Genomic DNA, 17942 nt, shown 5'->3' with positions numbered 1-17942 from the left:
TATATATATATATATATATATATATATATATTTTTTTTTTTTTTTCCCAAAACAATGTCTAGTAATGGTTGTGTCTGAAAGGTGAGTATGGTATTAGATGTTTTTTATTGCGTTGTCCTAGAAGCAGACACTGAGACAGGGAAAGAAAGAAGTGCTCTTCAGGGCAATATCTATAAGGGAGTGAGAAAAATAGAATTGGTCAAAGGCAGAAGTTATAGACGAGTCACAAAAATAACAGGTTTCACCAGATCCCACAAGAAACAATGGCACCGAGAAAGCCTACCCTTTAGATTGTCCTAATTTGATATAAGGGGACTGAGCTGGGTCTTTATAGCCCCCACATTAAATGCAGGCTGCTCTCAGGGGGAAGTGGAACTTTGAGTAAGGTGGCTCTCATCAACTCATCAACTCAGGGCAAGTTCATGAGACAAACTCCACTGAGAACTTTCAGCTGTCAATTCCCTCAGCAGCTGTGGAAATGGATGTCTCAGTCATGCAAGGGGAAGAGGATGGGTGGTGGAAAGTAACACACCACAACATGCACTGCACTGGCAGATCATAGGAAGAGGAAATTTCATTTTACTATAAATACCTCTGAATCTTTTATATTTTGTATTATCATCACAATGTATTTTTTAAAAACAATACCTAGTCAAATAAATAATCACGAATAGCAACCGCAAAACAAAATGCAATGGGACACAAGGATACTTAAGACATTACTGTAAGCCAGAGAGTCACAGCAATAAACATCTGCAAAAGGCAGATATATGAAGATATATGTATATATACATATACGTTTTATATATATACATATATCCTCATAATATATGTATATATGTACTCATATATACTCATATACATATATATATACGATATATATCTGCCACTGTTATCAACATGAAAAAATTGGGTGTCTGTCTTTTTTGTCTGAAACTGTACATAATTTTTACCCATGTCTTTTCAACCTTAATTTTAAAATGTGTGTTGGTAATACAAGAGTGCATTTAAAAATATGAGTGACCTCTTAATCTCACTTGACTCTATTGGAATTATTAACGGATTCACCAAAGCTTTATTATTCACCAAACACAAGGTTGTTAACATTTAAGTTTTAACAACAGTTTCCAGGTTGCTTGTAGATGCTTTATTCAACAATAAGAATTGTATTGTGTATAATCCTATGAAAAGATATTGTAGTTAATTGGTGAATTGCTATGGCAGTGGTAAGTATTTTAAACCTTAATTACCTCTTCCTTTTGCTTTCTGTTTCAGATCATCAGGTAGGAAAGTCTGGCAGAGATATTCCACAAAAAAAGTGAAAGTGCATTTAGTTGGAGAACCAAAATGTTAATACTGAAATTTCTTTATTTTACGGATATTCAAAATCTAAATGGTCTTGTTCTTTGTAAAGTTTTAAATTAATGGCTAGGACAGAAGAAAAAAAGACTTAATTTGTGGGAAGGAAATCTCAGATGCAAGGAACTTATTCTTTAAAGCTGCAGAGAAATGTAGTGCATTTATCAGCTTTGAGTGGATATCATTGTGTTTATAACAGAGTGGAGGCACCATGCAATTTTGCTCCTGAAATTGGTTTATATAGATGACTGGTTGCTGTGAAGTGTGTGTCAGAGTTCCATGCAGCTGTTATGAAGTAGTACAATTGTCATCGCTTCTTACATGGTTGTTGAGAAGAGCTTGAGAGCCCAGCTCAGTCAGCTGTTGAATAGATAACCCAACACAGTTAACGTGGCATACATTGTAAAGAATTACATGCTTGCTACAATGAGCTTTGGGCCTTTGGTCTAGATAATAATCCTGGTGGGTGTACCACGTGTAGTGGCTGTCTGATCACTCAGATATAACTGACGAAACATAAAGAAAAATGTCAGTCGGCTGAAAGGAAAATGCTGCTGCAAGTTTGTTTAAGGTTCATGTAAACTGCTATGTGTATTTTTTAACCCCAAGTCTCCCAAGAACTTGACTGTCATGCTAAACGTCCAACACTAAGATGCAAAATCTGAAGAGAATGACCTATTTAAGGCTGTATTTAAATATATTCATGTACATGAAAGCACTGCCTATCTGTTTTGGTTACAGAGACTCAGCATTTCTGTTTCACAGAAATAAAAGCCTTTCTGAAAATCAACTTTCATATACAATGTATAAATAGAACACTACTAGAAAAGATAATTATTGACAACTTTTGAGTCATGGTGGCATTTTATGTTAATTTCCCAGAACATTAAGAATAGCAATGTAAACATTCTGGGTGATTGTTAATTATAATGAAATGAAATAAAAAAGTGGGAAGAAATACCGCTATTTGCCATTTAAATGTAAACACAAACACTGGGATAATTAACATGCTATAATGATGTTCGTGAAGCCCAAAGGAGATAAAAACCACAAAAGTCATAGGATTTCCAACTTAAAGCTTTTATTTATTTTTTAAGTTATCCTAACTTACGCTTCTGGACTTGCTTGTTGCAGTCCATATGGCATGTCGCACACATGGCTTGAACTTGGACTACTTTGATTCTTACACTCATTGGGAGGATTTATGGATATAACATCTGCTTAAACTTGGAGACGTTTTTATATTTGGTAATTTATGTCTTCGAAAATTACCACTTTATCTCCCTAACTTCCATAAATAATAATTTATTCATCAGCAAATAATGAAACTCAGAAAATAAAACAAAGTCCTGGTTTTCAATGAGTCATATGATAGGAAACTGAGTTTTCGCACCTTGAGCTAATTTCAGTTTCTTATTATTATTCCCTCAAATCTCCATATTTACAAAGTTGGAGAGAACTTTGCGTTATCTTTTAGCTTTATCTCTTACCAAAAGCATGAATTGCTTTTAAGTTTTTATGACTGATTTTTATAATAATAGTAATAGATTGAACTGAGAAATGTCTTAATAAACCATCTACCAGTCAAAACGCGATTATTTTAACTCCTGTTCCTATTACTTATATTTCTGGGGATTGTCTTCTGATGAGCTTATTTCTTAATTCAGTGTTTTTAAAAATGCAGTCCAGATACCAACTGCATCAGTCGTCCAATATAAAATTTCAAAGATTTAGGTATAGTAAGTTGCATTATTTATCAAGATCCTTCATATGCACATTAAAATCAGAGGCTTTTCCTTGCATTATATTAAAGCCTATTAAAACTTGTGAGAAATAGTTGTAGAGTCATTAAAATCTAGTTTTCTGTGATAATTACTATTGTAAAATTAATATTTGTCATTAAGGCTATCGAAAAACGATCAACTCACACCTAATTAATTGCAAACCAGGTACCATTTTTAAATAACAATGCTTTCCCGTATATTTTCCTCCCAATAAATAAAATCTTCAAGCACTTTTTAGTGCTTGAAGCACACTAGGGGCTATACAACACATAAATAATATTATACTCTATCCCATTTTTTATGATGTGAGTTTAAATTTTCCAAAATAAAATATTTGAACATGTTGTATTAAAGCAAATAGAAATTGGGAAGATTCAACATGACCACGAATTCATTTCCAGTCCTCTCATCAGAAGTGATTCTATTTTTCAGCCTCTTGAATCTGGGCTGGCCTTGTAAACAGCTTTGGCCAACGGAATGAGAAGAAGTGACTGTACGTGACTTCTGGGCCTAAATCTAAAAAGGCTTTAAAAGTTTCTGTGCTAATGCTCTTGTAACACTACTGCCATGTTGTATGAAACCTGGACTCTCCTGTCAAAGGGCTTATGTGGAAGAGATTATAGACTTCCTACTAATGGCCACATTAACCACCAAACTCATGAGCGATACTATCTTGGATCCTCCAGCCCCAGTTGCACCTCCAGTGATTCCTTCCACGTGAGTAACACAAGACAAAGGCAGAAAAAAATCACCCCGCTGAGCCAGCCCTAAATACAAAGTCATTAGTACATAAATAGTTATTATTTTAAGCCACTAGGGTTTGTTGTGGTTTGTTACACAGCAATAGATAACTGAAACAAATGGTGATTATTCTGATGATGTCCTTGTTTGTAAAAATGGCACCATGATAATAATAATAGCAGTTTCTATGTCACGATATTAACTTATATTTCAGTAACTCTCATTCTAAATAAAAGAATTTAAGCATAGACGATATACATTTGTGGTTGAAGAAACTGGATCCCAAATATTTTTCTCTGTGTTATCAACTAAGCCACCTTAATAATGAAAATGTTATTCCATAGACAGTGTTTGTTTTTATTTTGTCTAAATGAAAATAAATTCACCACTTTTGCCTGTAGGAAATGATTAATTCTTTTAATACATTGGCTGTGTTTGGTTATTTAGGAGAAGAAAACTCATCCTTTTCCTGATATAACAGGATCGTTAGTTGTCTCAACTTGATGATGATCCCTAAAGAAGACATATTTCTGGGTTATATTAGAACTCATCTGAACCACTTAATGATGAAGAGATGAACTTTTAAATAATCTATTATCATTTTTATTATCTGTTTTAATGACACCATTTGCCTTCTTGTTGCTTCTTTTGTGAGAACTGGGTTTACATTAAGTAATTTCTACTAAGCTATTGTTTCCAAAGCATATACCCTATTGACTTCACCACTTTTCACAATGTGCTTTGGGCATAGTCATCCACCACAGCCCTAAGGTCTCATTCTGCCAATCTCAACATTTTACATCCCTAAAGACATATTATTGTAGGAATTCCCTTGTTGATCTTTCGTGGGTCACTTTCTATTTATTGTTCCTCTTAGTAAAATGACAGCTGACCCTGAGTCTAATCAACATATTGTTTGTTAAAACATTCCACTTGGTAAATATACAGGTTGTTTTACAGTGATTTTTAAAATACATTCCATCTATTCAAGCCTGGCTGCATTTCTGAGCAGCAGACATAGGTTATGTTCTAAAATATAATATATTTCTGTCTTTCTTTTGAGACTGATATACTGGACATTTTTGAGTTTGATGTACTTGTTTCTTTCCTTCACCCATCACTTAGTTTGAAGATTGAACACATTAACAGAGAGGTCTCTCTTTGAGAATCTTAGCTAGAGTCATTGCCAGGATTTTCCTTTAACAGGAAATGCTAACAACATGTCACTAAAATCCATACATTCCTGTATGAAAGGCCAAGTTCATGTTTTGGAACCCATAGATTGATAGAGATTACTTGATATAAACCCACTTCTCACAAAAGAAACAACATGAGTCAAATTTAGAAAATAAGCAAGCAATAACAAACACAACAAATCATTTTGAAAACCTATCACCATTTGCAGATTGATAGTAATAAGTAAATGAAAGAGATTTCTGGAAAAGCAGCAATAGGCTTGACCATTTCTCAGTAGTTAATTTTGTTTGTTTGGATGTTTTAGTTTTTATCTTTTCTTTTAAAAAATATTTATCACTAATCATATTTACAAGACTGCAAATTTGTATAAGATTACAATTAATACATACATCTCCTCTCTGGATTTATTGATGTACTCAATTTATGAGAATTTATTAATTATATGCCTTTAAAAATTAATAAAATTTGAAATAAAAAACATACAATAGGAGGTTTGTATTTGTATGACTAACACACAAACTAAGTCAGTTTCTAAGGGAGAAATCTACAAAGTGGTTGCCAGGCCTAGCATTGCACAACTACAGAAGTTATCTATGTTTCAGAAGGTATGTGTTAAAAATTTAAAATTAGAATAAATCACAAGTTAGATATAGAAGATTGTTACCTACCAGATCAATTTCCAAACACCAGTTAATTTCAAAGCACTCATTCCTGTTGGTGTGAGATTCTCAGCCTCCTCACTCTCAAAGAGGGCACTTGCTGTGCTCCCAGCAGGAAGCCCAAATTCAGCAGTGCAGTTAGGATACAGCTCTTATGCCTAGTAACAGCAAGGGATTGTTCAAATATGAAACACTTGCTCTGAAAAGAGCTTCCTAATATATGTGCATGTTTATAATTTGGTCTCTCATGGAATATTATCATATATAACCCTGAGAGCTCTCACCACTCCCAGCTTTGCTGGGGTCGAACTTTTTATTTATGTAATAAAAGAAAATAATGTCTATGACATAATTATTTTGAGACAGCTAAATGATTACTATTTGACTAAAACTTTTCCTCCTACTAAGAGTGCACTGATGATAGATCCCATGACTATTTCACATATTCTTTCAACAATTCATATTGTGATTAACTTGTAGTATCATTTGGTCAATAATAAAGCACAGATACATTCACTTATTCACTAGTCAACAAGAATTTATTGAATAACCGCTATGTGTTAGTGTCTCTTAGATGAAAAAGAGATTAGACTAAACAAAATACAATGTTCAGCTGTCATAAAGCTTGCATTCAAGTGGGGAAAATAGCCAATAAAAAATAAGTAAATAAGTTAGTATGGTTGAATGCACACACCCACACAAGTAAAATCAGAGGAACTCATGAATGATAAAGTATGATAGAAAAAGAGTGAGGAAAAGGGGGCATTATTTTAGGTAGGAAAGCCAGCGAAAGTCTCTCTGAGGGTATGATAGTTTATCATAGACCTCAATGAAATAAAGAAATGAGACAACCAATTATTGAGAGAAGTGACATTCCAGACAGACCTTGAATGAATAACTTGGTACAAGCTCCCAGGAACAAGAAAGAGGGCCAATAATTAAAACTGCCACAATCACATGTGTGTTAGATTTGTCCAGTTGCTTTAAAACAAATTTCCACTTATATTTTAATTAACTGTGTCATAACTTTCTATTTCAGCCTCACTGCAACCAGTGCTATCTTATGAAGTATTCCCTTCTCAGTCACTCCTGCATCCTCCACATGCTTTTGCAGTTTTGAACTTCCAAACTGAACACTGCACTGCCAGTGGTCTGTTCTCTGAGGATGCAGACAGTTCTACAGTTTTATCTAGACGACTATGCATGCACACTACTGGCTTCACTGCTTCTCACAATGTGCTTTCAACATATGATCCACCATGACCCTAGGATCTCATTCTGCCCATCTGAACTTTTATATCTTTAAAGACATATTGTTGTAGAAATTCCCTTGTTGATCTTTGGTCACTTTTGTTTATTGCTCCTCCTGGTAAATGACAGTTTGAATTTCTTTTCTTAAAGGTTCTAGCTCCTTGTTCTGCAAATTGCTATCCTTGTCAGCCTCATTCTTTTGTCATACAAATTGTAGACAAAAATGTTAACTGCCATATCCTAGAGTGGTGCCTGTTCTTCCTCAGGGCAGAGGGTGATCCAGTGAAATCTCATCTTTGACATCAGACTTCTATCCATTTTGCACAAAATAAAGATCTTGCACCTCCAAGTGTGATGAAAGAACCTGTGTAACCAACAGCATCGGAAACACCTGAATGAAGACATTTGGGCCTCGCCTAAGTCTTATTGGACCCAATTCTGCATTTTTACATGAGCTCTAGAAAATTCATATACACATTCGTTTTTAAGAATCTCTGTACCAGATGACCTCACAGCAGATTTCTTCCTAATTATAAAGGTCTTTCAACATTGTCTCCAAGTTGTCAGGGTGTAAGTGATTCTCCTTAGAAAAGGAAAAACATGATACAAACCAACACACTACACTGTATTATAATTACCTCCAAATTTCATAATTTCGGTTGTACATTTAAACTTTTACAATCAGATAATTGTTTTGCCAAATGCGTCTACTTAACCTACCTAATGCTTAGTTTGACTTTTATGTTAGTTAAAATAATTATACATTATTTATTATTAGATACAGTGTCTAAACCATGTATAGCACACAGGTCTTGATATGTTGAGGGTCTCTTGAAAAGAAATAGGTTGATCATCAAATTATCTCTACTGCCATCATTTCCTATTGTATATGTTTGTCATTAAGCACAGGGCTCAGTTCTAGACACACCTCCCTCATTTTAATGGATATTTTGCTAGGATTACCCTGAAATGTAGTACTCCACTCAATAGTCTGAAAGAAAATCTAAATGTTATCTCCTCTATCTAGAATCATATTACTTAAACTATCAATATAACGCACTAATATTAAGGAAAAACAAAATAATTTCTTATTGAGATATTTTTATTTATATATGTAAATGCTTGGGCATTTGTCAACATAATGAAATCATCAGATTTTTGTCCATAATAATAGAATCACTGTGAATGTGATAATTGCAAATGGAGATAGATACAGGTGCTTCAGATTGACAAATCAAATGCCACAAGCAATATTGCTATTGGTGATTTAACAAAATGATGTGCAACTCAGATAATGTTCTGAAAAAAACAACATAATCTTCCCTTAATATTCATGGACTTGCCATCGTTAACAAATCAGAGCATATTCAAACTTTGAAAAATGAATTTTTGTTTCAATTAAACTCAGAATTATGTTTTATGTTCCGATAATTAAAAGTATCTTTAATAGACTTTACATTTTAGAACACTTTTATATTTGTAGAAAAGTTGAAAAGGTAGTACAGAGAGTTTTTTGATATGATCCCTTCACCCATTTTCCATATCATTAATACTTTCATTAGTATGGTACATTTGTTTCAATTAATAAAGCAACATTGAGGAATTGTAATTAACTAAAGTCTATAGTTTATTCAGATTTCCTTAGTTTTTCTCTAATGTCTTTTACCATTTCAAGATCCCATCCAGGATAACATATTACATCTAACCTTTTCTCCTTAGACTCCTCTTGGCTGTGGCAATTTCTCAGACTTTGTTTTTGACAACCTTGACAGTTTTGTCAGTTTTGAAGGATGCCATTCTACTGGAATTTTTCTGATGTTTTTAAGGTTATACAACTTTGGGAGGGAACAACATATCATAAGTACATACTATTAAAGTGATTTAACACTCTTGATATTGACTGTAATCATCTGGCGAAGAGACAAATAGTTTTCTCCACTATAAAGTAACTCATTCACTCAACTCCCTTTCCATAGTGTCTTTCTTAGAAGGAAGTCACTGTGCACAGTCCACACTTAAAGAGCACAGACTTATGTTCCTCATCTTCAAAGGTGAAGTATTTACACAAATTATTTGAAATTCTTCATAGTAGATTTGCCTTTTTTCCCCCACTTATTTAACTATTCAATTACTTATGTATAGCAGTATGAGCACATTGATACTAATTTTAAATTTTAGGTTGTAATCTCATACTATTTTATTTATTTTGCTGCTCAAATTGCTCCAGCTTTGGTCACTGGGGGCTCCTTTAGTTGGTTCCTATGTTCCTTTGTTATACCCCCATCGGTGTAGGAATTTGTTCTATTTTGTTTTCTGAGCCTTTTCTTAATTTCTGATACTACAACATGCTCCAGGCTTATTGTGTGTGCTTTTTGCTTAGTCCTAGAATCAGACATTTCTCCAAGGATCCCTGGTTCCTTTTAGGTGGAGAAAGGTATTAGAAACCAATATAAGGATATTAGTTGTTTTCATTGCTACTAGGATGCTGTTGCTTGCAGGCACTCTCAAATGACAAAACAGGAGTTTTATGTACACTAATTTGTGTATATTGTGTATACTAATCCTCTGTCTACACACACACACACACACACACACACACACACACACGGGTAATCATCTGCATCTAGATTAAGCTAAAGATGAGTTCAGAGTAATATCTTCAACTCTAATTCATTAGCACATACCATATGAATTATTCTGGCTTCGACTCTAACAATGAAAAACCTGGAGCTCATTATCTATCATCCAGTAACTTAATCATTCAATTTTAGTCTACTTGTATAGCAGTATTATAATTTTAACATGTACCCCTTAAGGCGGAAAATACTCTATCAGCTGTAGTATAGGGCTGTTGTGCAATTTTCTCTGGGCTTTTGCTTTGCAGACTCCACTTATTTCCTAACTTACTTAGGTCAGCACCTTTTCTCTCCACCCTCTGCCTTAAGGTTGTTTTGTATATTTACAATACCGTTAGATTCATTTATATTCTTCCTTGGGATTCCTAGGCCTCCTAATGGTTTTATTTTAATTTGTATGTATTAAGATACACTCTTTGTGCTGTAAAGCTTTGTAGGTAGTCAAATAAGTAATGTCTTACATTACGGTATCATAGAGAATAGTGATGACAATCTAAATATCTCATACCTATTCAATCCCCTTTCCCCTTTATAAGTACCTTTGCCTACATAATGGCTGTGGAGATTTGTAAATTCCCTGAGCAACAGAGAGTGTTATAGAATATTCAGCATACCTGGTTCTCATCCACAAATGACAGTAATGCTCTTCCATCAATATGAAAAACAACATTACAAATTTCCTAAACAGTCTCATCCCATTGAGAACCATTGAACTAATAGAAAGCCAATATTTATGCAGTAAATAAAAATCCCTTTAAGAGACAATAGGCAAATTATATATAATTTGGTTGCTTCCTCTGGTTTTTCTATAAATGTGTATGGACAAAAATTTATATTACTGTAATGTTTCATGCTGTCTTCCTTGGTATACCCTCTAGTGGTCCTGAAAACATCTGGGCAATTTAGTCTTTTAAAAAATCAGAGCCTAATGGTTAAATCTCCAATGCATAGGAAAGGAAATCTGATGAAACATGGAACATGTTTATCTAAAATATTTTAAAATGTTTAAAATGTATTGTTGGACAGTTTTTGATCTTGCGCTATAAATATGCCAAACTATGAAAAGAGAGTGAGGGTGAATTTGGGGACCCAGTCAAAGAAGAGATGCTTTAACTAAATAGTTAAGGTGAACATATATGGAAGGAAGTCTGTGCACTTGAAACTTTATATAATTTTCCGGTAACTTTATTCTACCTCACAGCTGCAGACCCTTCCCTAACAAGAACTGGCAGCAGTGATTGCTGAAGACAAATAATTTAGCACTAAATTTGAGTAAGTTAGAATTATACTCTCAATATTGCAGAGTTTATAGTGATAGATACGTATAGTGAAGTTATCAGAGTACCATTTTACAACGTGGCAGGTAAAACAACTATTAATAGCCAGTCTTTTTTTTCGTCTCCCAGTATCTTGCAAGGGGGCAATTTGTACAGCAATTTAAAAAGTCTTATTGAATACTTAGATCTTTATATTATACTTTCCATTGTATACTTATTTTCATTATTCTCCTATTTATTGAGGAATCTCATAGAAGCACATGGTTTCTACTATTATATGTGTAAACTACTTTTTAATCTATATCCAGATCACAGATCTCCTTGTCTTCTCCAGATCTATGGAGTCAATGGGCATGTAAACTTGAATGTATCAGGACTCTTAATCATGTCCAGAACTGAATGCACTAGTTTCTTCTCTTAGACTTCATGAACATATAAGAGTCTACCTTCCCTAGAACTCATCTTTTAATTTTTTTTGTCTCAGCTACTGAAGATAAATAGCTAAGGGTCACTTAATCATGTTTTCACTTTTTATTTAATAGATAAAAATTCCAGTTCATTTTATCTCTTAATATATCTTACATCTGTTTGCTTCTCTATCTCTACTGTTGCCTATATAGAGAGGAATAATATAGAGGCTTATGAAGTTCTCCTATTTTCAATTGCATTTCATGTAATAATAATCTGATCTTTCTAAAATTAAAATCTGGTTACTTCTCTCATTCTTGATTTTTTTATTTGTTATATCATATTGAATCATGATCTAAATGTCTATGCTTTTTTAATTTCTATAAGTCTAGCCTTCACCTCCAAATACTCAATGCAAGAAGAAACTGTTTACCTGTCCCTCAATAAGTCATAAGGTACTGTCATGGATTTAGACATATTGTACATAATACTTGAAATGCCTTGTCTTTTCCCTAATCTGCCTTGTGATTTCATTTTTATCCTCTTACCCCAACTAACATAGGAATATTTAATCATTCTGTAAGCATTATATAAGCTACTCATTGTCCTAATAATGCTGTGTAACAAATACAAAACCTCAATGGCAACAATAATTAATTAGGGTGTCAAGACGGCTTTGCTGATCTTGGCTGGATTTGTTCCTGTCTCTGCATGTCAGATGGTAGTTAGGGAATGTGGGCTGGTATCAGCTGAAAAAACTAGTAAGATTCATCTGTTATTTCTTGCCACATCATCTAACAGTAGGCTAGCCTGAATGTGTCTTTATGATCATAGTAGAGGTGCAAATGAGGACAAGTAAAAATATCCACAACTTCTTAAAACCTAGGTTCAGAAATGACACACTGTCACCTCTACCTCATCCAATTGATGAAACAAGTCACATGAGTTGAGGAAATGTACTGCACCTTCAAGGAGAAAATTCCTAAGTCATGTGGATTCAGAGAAAGGTAAAGAATGAAGCCATTAATGCAACTATTCTATCATACATCTATCAGAGCAATTTTCATATTTTATTAAAATTATTTTTACACGTTTTCTTAGAAAGTATGTTCTTTGAACAAAAAGAGCATGTTTCATTCAGTTCTCTGATCCAGGGACATATATCTAATGGTTCTTAATATGTATTTATTAAATAATTGTTTATCATAATGTAATTAAAATCTAATATGTATATATGACACATATTATATATTATACATTTAATTAAAAACATGTATATGCACAATATAACTTTTTGAAAAGTATGTGAATATTTTCATAGATTTTAAATATAATTTTTCAAAATGCTAAAAATTGTTAATATGTGATGAGTGATAGCATTTGTTTTTATAGAGCAATCCTAAATATAAACATTAAATATATAGCATAATAGCAACTAAGAAACTTATATGGTCAAAATTCATATGGCCCAAAGAGATAGTTATAATTTTCTTTTTGATAAGAATTTACAATTATACATTTGTACTGCATAAGGGCAATATTATGCAAAAATATAATTTGCTCAGACATTTTCATTGCAGTTATATTAGATGTAATCCTTTTACAAAATTAAATAGTTTACACATGACACTGTATTTTTAGTGATCGTTAATTAGTTCAAGTATTAAAAGTGTAGGTTAATATTAACATCCCCATCTTACAGAAGTAAAATTTTCTTCTTGATAATTAGTGTAAGTAGAACATATACAATTCTTACCATGTTTTTTCCCCTCTGTGATGAAAAAGAAAAGTAATGAATGGTTAGGTGTATTATAAAACCTTCTCTCGGTGTTGTTGTATACTGATCGAGATAGCCATTTTGATAATACGGATAAGATACATAAATTTTAGTATTTATTTAAAATTTGGAGGGACCTTACTTAGAAAAAATAAGACACTGCTGAAACAATTTATTTATGTTGCATGTGGTTTGAATTATTTTAAGAGTGCACATTATGAAAGAATATTAGAATCCCTAAAGCCACTTTTTGTCCTGATTCCCTCTTGTCTCACTAGTTATCTCATACCAGGGACGTTCAGTAGATGAGTGTTTTTGTTTTCTCTCTAGAGTTAGATAAATTAAAATACTTCAGAAATTTGTTTATATTTCCAAGCAAAGCCACATATTGCATGGCAATGAGTTCAGCAGAACTGTTTAATATATCCTTTGATATACTTAGATCAGTTAATAGAAGCTGCCTTAACTACTGTTTCAAAGCCAGACTTGAGAATAGTGTGAGGAATTGGAAACTCCCTATTCTATTAGAGAGAATATGAATTGTTCCAAACTTTTACAAAGCTGAAGTGATAGTATCTATCTCAACTGAAAATGGCAGTAGTTTTTTAACACCTTTAGAACATCTCTCCTATAAAAATAAAACAAATAATTGGGGGGCGAGGATTTGAAGTGCTCACGACTGAAATCATTTTGAATGTTTTTTAAAAAGGAAAAATATTTGAATAAATTTTGTTAAAGCCCTATGCATGAAAGAAGAGCATGTGCAATAATCTAACACAATGTCCATGAAATATGTAGTAATTTCTTAAAGCAAATTGCAGAGTAAAAAGAAAAGTATTAAAGTTTATTTTTTGCTAAAACATTTTGAATATAAATTTATGTTTATATAAGTTTTGTAAATATAGTGATTTGTGTGGATAGATTTCATCCATCTCTTATCGTTGGTTACTCCAGGGAGTGGGTATCATGTAGCAAGATCAAGAGGTGGCCATTATACTTTACTTTCTTCTTTTTTCTTATATCAAATAACTTATTTCAATGGCTTCAAATAACTTTTTACCTAAAATCGTAATAATAAAGGAATATTGGAAAGAAAAGAAAGAAAATTTTTATCAGAATATTTTTTTGTTAGAGGATTTCATACAATGAATGGCTAGAAAGTTGAAGCTATTGAAAATTATGATGTAGAATTTTATTGTTGTTTTTGTTTGTTTGTTTTTGTTTTGAGACGGAGTCTCTCTCTGTTGCCCAGGCTGGGCAATGGCACGATCTCAGCTCACTGCAAGCTCCTCCTCCCGAGTTCACAGGATTCTCCTTCCTCACTCTCCGGACTAGCTGGGATGACAGGTGCCTACCACCACGCCCAACTAATTTTTGTGTTTTTAGTAGAGACAGGGTTTCATTACAGTGGCAAGGTTGGTCACGAACTCCTGACCTCAGATGATCCACCCACCTTGGCCTCCCAAGCGTTAAGATTATAGATATGAGCCACCGCGCCCGGCCAATGCAGAATATTAAACAACAGTTTCTGATTTGTTAGACTGACTCTTGGTTGAAAATGACAACTTACAGGACCTTACTCATTTATTTCCTCATCTCCCCATTGCCCTACTTTATTGTCCTTTCTGTTCTATGTTATAACATTAAACCAATTTTTCCAAAATTGATATTTAGGACTTTATCCTTTAAATTATAGCACTTCTCAGAAGTAAATTGTATACTAAAATTTTATTAGCACATTATTTGTTTTGAATGATTGTATATATTTCAAAGTTTGGATTAGGGCTTAAGCTTGGCTCATATGTATCCATGTAGTCCAGCTACCCTAAATACTTTAGCACTATCTTTGAGACAGAAATACCGCAGATTACTGATTTCAGGTCCTGGTTCTTGAAATTTTCTATTTTGAGCCCTGAATTTCTCTAACCTTCTAACTCCTTTCAATTCTAAACTCATCTGATCTCTATGCCCCGGCTGCAGCTTTTGCCAACTCTACTGTCAGTGTCTAACACTGGAACTGAGAGATTCCTTAAGGTACATAATATAAAAAGGAAAAACCAGGCTTGAGGCAAGAGATGGAGCTAATGCAGTAATAGGAAGGAAGAAACACCAAATTACTTGAGGCTGAATGCAGAAGCAATTGCAGAATGCACCTAGGCTGAGGCTTTGCCATGGAATGTTTGTAATTTTGCATTAAAAGCTAGGCTGGAGAAGGACTCAAATGATAAGCATTTAAAAAAATCTTTATTTCATCTGACTTAAGAGTGTTAATGTTTGATTGCCTGATAATTTTCTCACCAAAAAGGTAAAATAGAATCAGCTATCATTTTTAAAAATTTTCTTTGTGCTGAGAATTGTATACCCATTTTATACTCATTTAATGTTCAAACCAACCTTATGAAATGGGCAATATTATTATCCCTATTTTACCTAAGACACTTTCAGCTAATTAAATTGTCCACTCCTACACAATTAACGTGGTAGATCTGGAATCTGAACCAAGAAAATCTAGCTTGGAATCTTAGCTCTTGGGCACAATGACAGGAAACACCTTCCCTCCCCTCCTCCATAACTTATTCTTCAAACCATGATAAGCTTTAGAATTAATGACTATGTATTTTTTACCACCCAAACCCCCAATCTCTCAGGGCAGCAGATACCAGCTAGAAGGTTAGAGGGACACAGCCTAATTGAACCTATTCATATTAAGGTAAGAAGTATTAGTCACTAAGCGCTCCCAAAGGTATTTTCATTTTTAAAGAGAGTGCTTATTAAAACAAATTAATCTCTCATTGGTGAAATGTTCGCTTGTGTAAAACCAACAAGTGAAATAATTTAGGAATGTGAAAGGAAAATATTTTCGAGCAGAAGTTGCCATTCATTAAACAAATTGAACTACAACTTCCCTAAATTACCCTTTTTCTTATATAGTAACTTTAATTTTGTGTGTTCCAAACCAGATTTTTGTGCTATGGCTTTGTTTTTCACTGCTAGTCTCAATTCCAGTAAGAGTGAGAATACTGGAGAATAAACAAAGTGGAGGAAATGGAGAATGTAAAGAAAGTGGAAGAAAAGATAAATAGCCATGTGGGGGGACTGCATGTACAGCATTGAGAGGACTCTGGAGAAATGATACATAAATAGAAAAATGTGAAGTTATCAATTCATTCAGATCTATTGATGTCAGTAGTCATTAACTATTTTATAAGAACTGCATAAATTATTAGCATCTAGGATACATTCCTAAAATAATTAAACACACATATTCTCTTTGAAGCCCTTATCAAAAAGTAAAACAACACATATGAACCAATTAATTTTAATTAACAACTACAGGTTTCTAAGATATATTATATGAAATTAAGTCAATTAATATCCTTCAAGGTACTTTAATCCAGAAATATTTTAGACTTCAAGTTAGTTTCAAATGAGTACTAGTGTGTGTGTGTCTCTCTTGCATATTTAAGGATAATGACCGAAATCTACTTGTAAGTTTCACAGAATGAAAAGACTAAAATCACAGTGTCAACAGCGATTTTGGAGATGAGTCTTCTAGGTAAAAATATAGATAAAAAAGTGTATGAAAAATAATATTGTTATTATCTTTTCATTTTTTCCTTTGTTTCAAAAGTTCTAGGCAAGAACTTCCAAATCAATGGACAGCACATAGCAGCAACAACTTTATTGAAATTTACCAAACATGGAAGTTAGAGGAGCCAGAGTAATGGAGGAGAGATAAATACACGTGCCTAATTCTAGTGAATAATAGATCATCTTTTCATCTTTTCTGCATCTTCGTGTAGAAGGCCTGCACTGAGAATATCCTTCAGAGTGTGAAATTGCCCCATGGTGTTGTTGAACAAGTCAAGAATATTTTATGAATTTAGTCATCTATCCTGACTGTTCACTTGCACTGATAGACTGTCCAGTTTACAAAAAAAAATCACCATTATTTTATGAGACTGTATTTAGTCAAATGTATATAAAATGTGCATGCTAACCTTTTTATCGTAAGCAAAAATATAAATTTGAAAGTTTGTGTGACTGAGCACATCAAAATATAATTTTCAGAAACAGTATTTTTTTCATCCAAACCTTGTACCTGAACTTTGCTGTGATGAGATCAGTTACACTGACACATCTCTTGCATGTAAGAAACCCAAAGCCCACAAGTCACCCTACTAAATTGTTTTTGTTTCTGTTTCTAAAATTCCAAACACTTGGATCATTGATTTAACTGTCTTCTGAAATGTGTAATTGCAAAAACATTCTGAAAATTAAAATGCTTACTTTCTTTTACTCATCCATTACTACTGAGGTGTTAAAATAATTTATTCCATTGTATTAACGATTGCTTGATGCATCAAAAGATAATTTGCCATGTAATTTTGTTAAACCTGAAACTGTAGCATATTTTCTTGATAATACCATTAATATATCAAGAGTAAATAAAATGTTTAGTGGTAGGCACATTAATTATCGCCTTCATCTATCGGTGTTTAAAACTTAGAAATAATTAAATGTGCTTTAATAAGATATGGTTCTGAGAAAGCAGGATCATTTATGAATTGCTAGAGGTGCGTGGAGCTACGTTTCCCTTGAGAGACGGAATTTATGCCTAACACCCCGCTGATTGTTCAGGAGGTAAAGAACCAATAGCTGCATGTACAGAGGTTTAATTTAAAGTGTGTTTCTCACTAGGCTGCTCACAACACTTAATTAAACTCTGCTGTTTTGGCAATGACAAATGCTGTAGTGCAAAAGGAACCTGAGTCGCAGTGACTGAGAAGCTTTTGTAATTTCTTTCATGTGCATTGGCAGCCAGATCCAGATCAGAAAAGAAAGCAAGAATA

Source organism: Macaca fascicularis, chromosome 12, assembly GCF_037993035.2.
Source record: "Macaca fascicularis isolate 582-1 chromosome 12, T2T-MFA8v1.1".
NCBI lineage: Eukaryota > Metazoa > Chordata > Mammalia > Primates > Cercopithecidae > Macaca > Macaca fascicularis.
Note: the sequence above shows the minus strand (reverse complement) of the source record.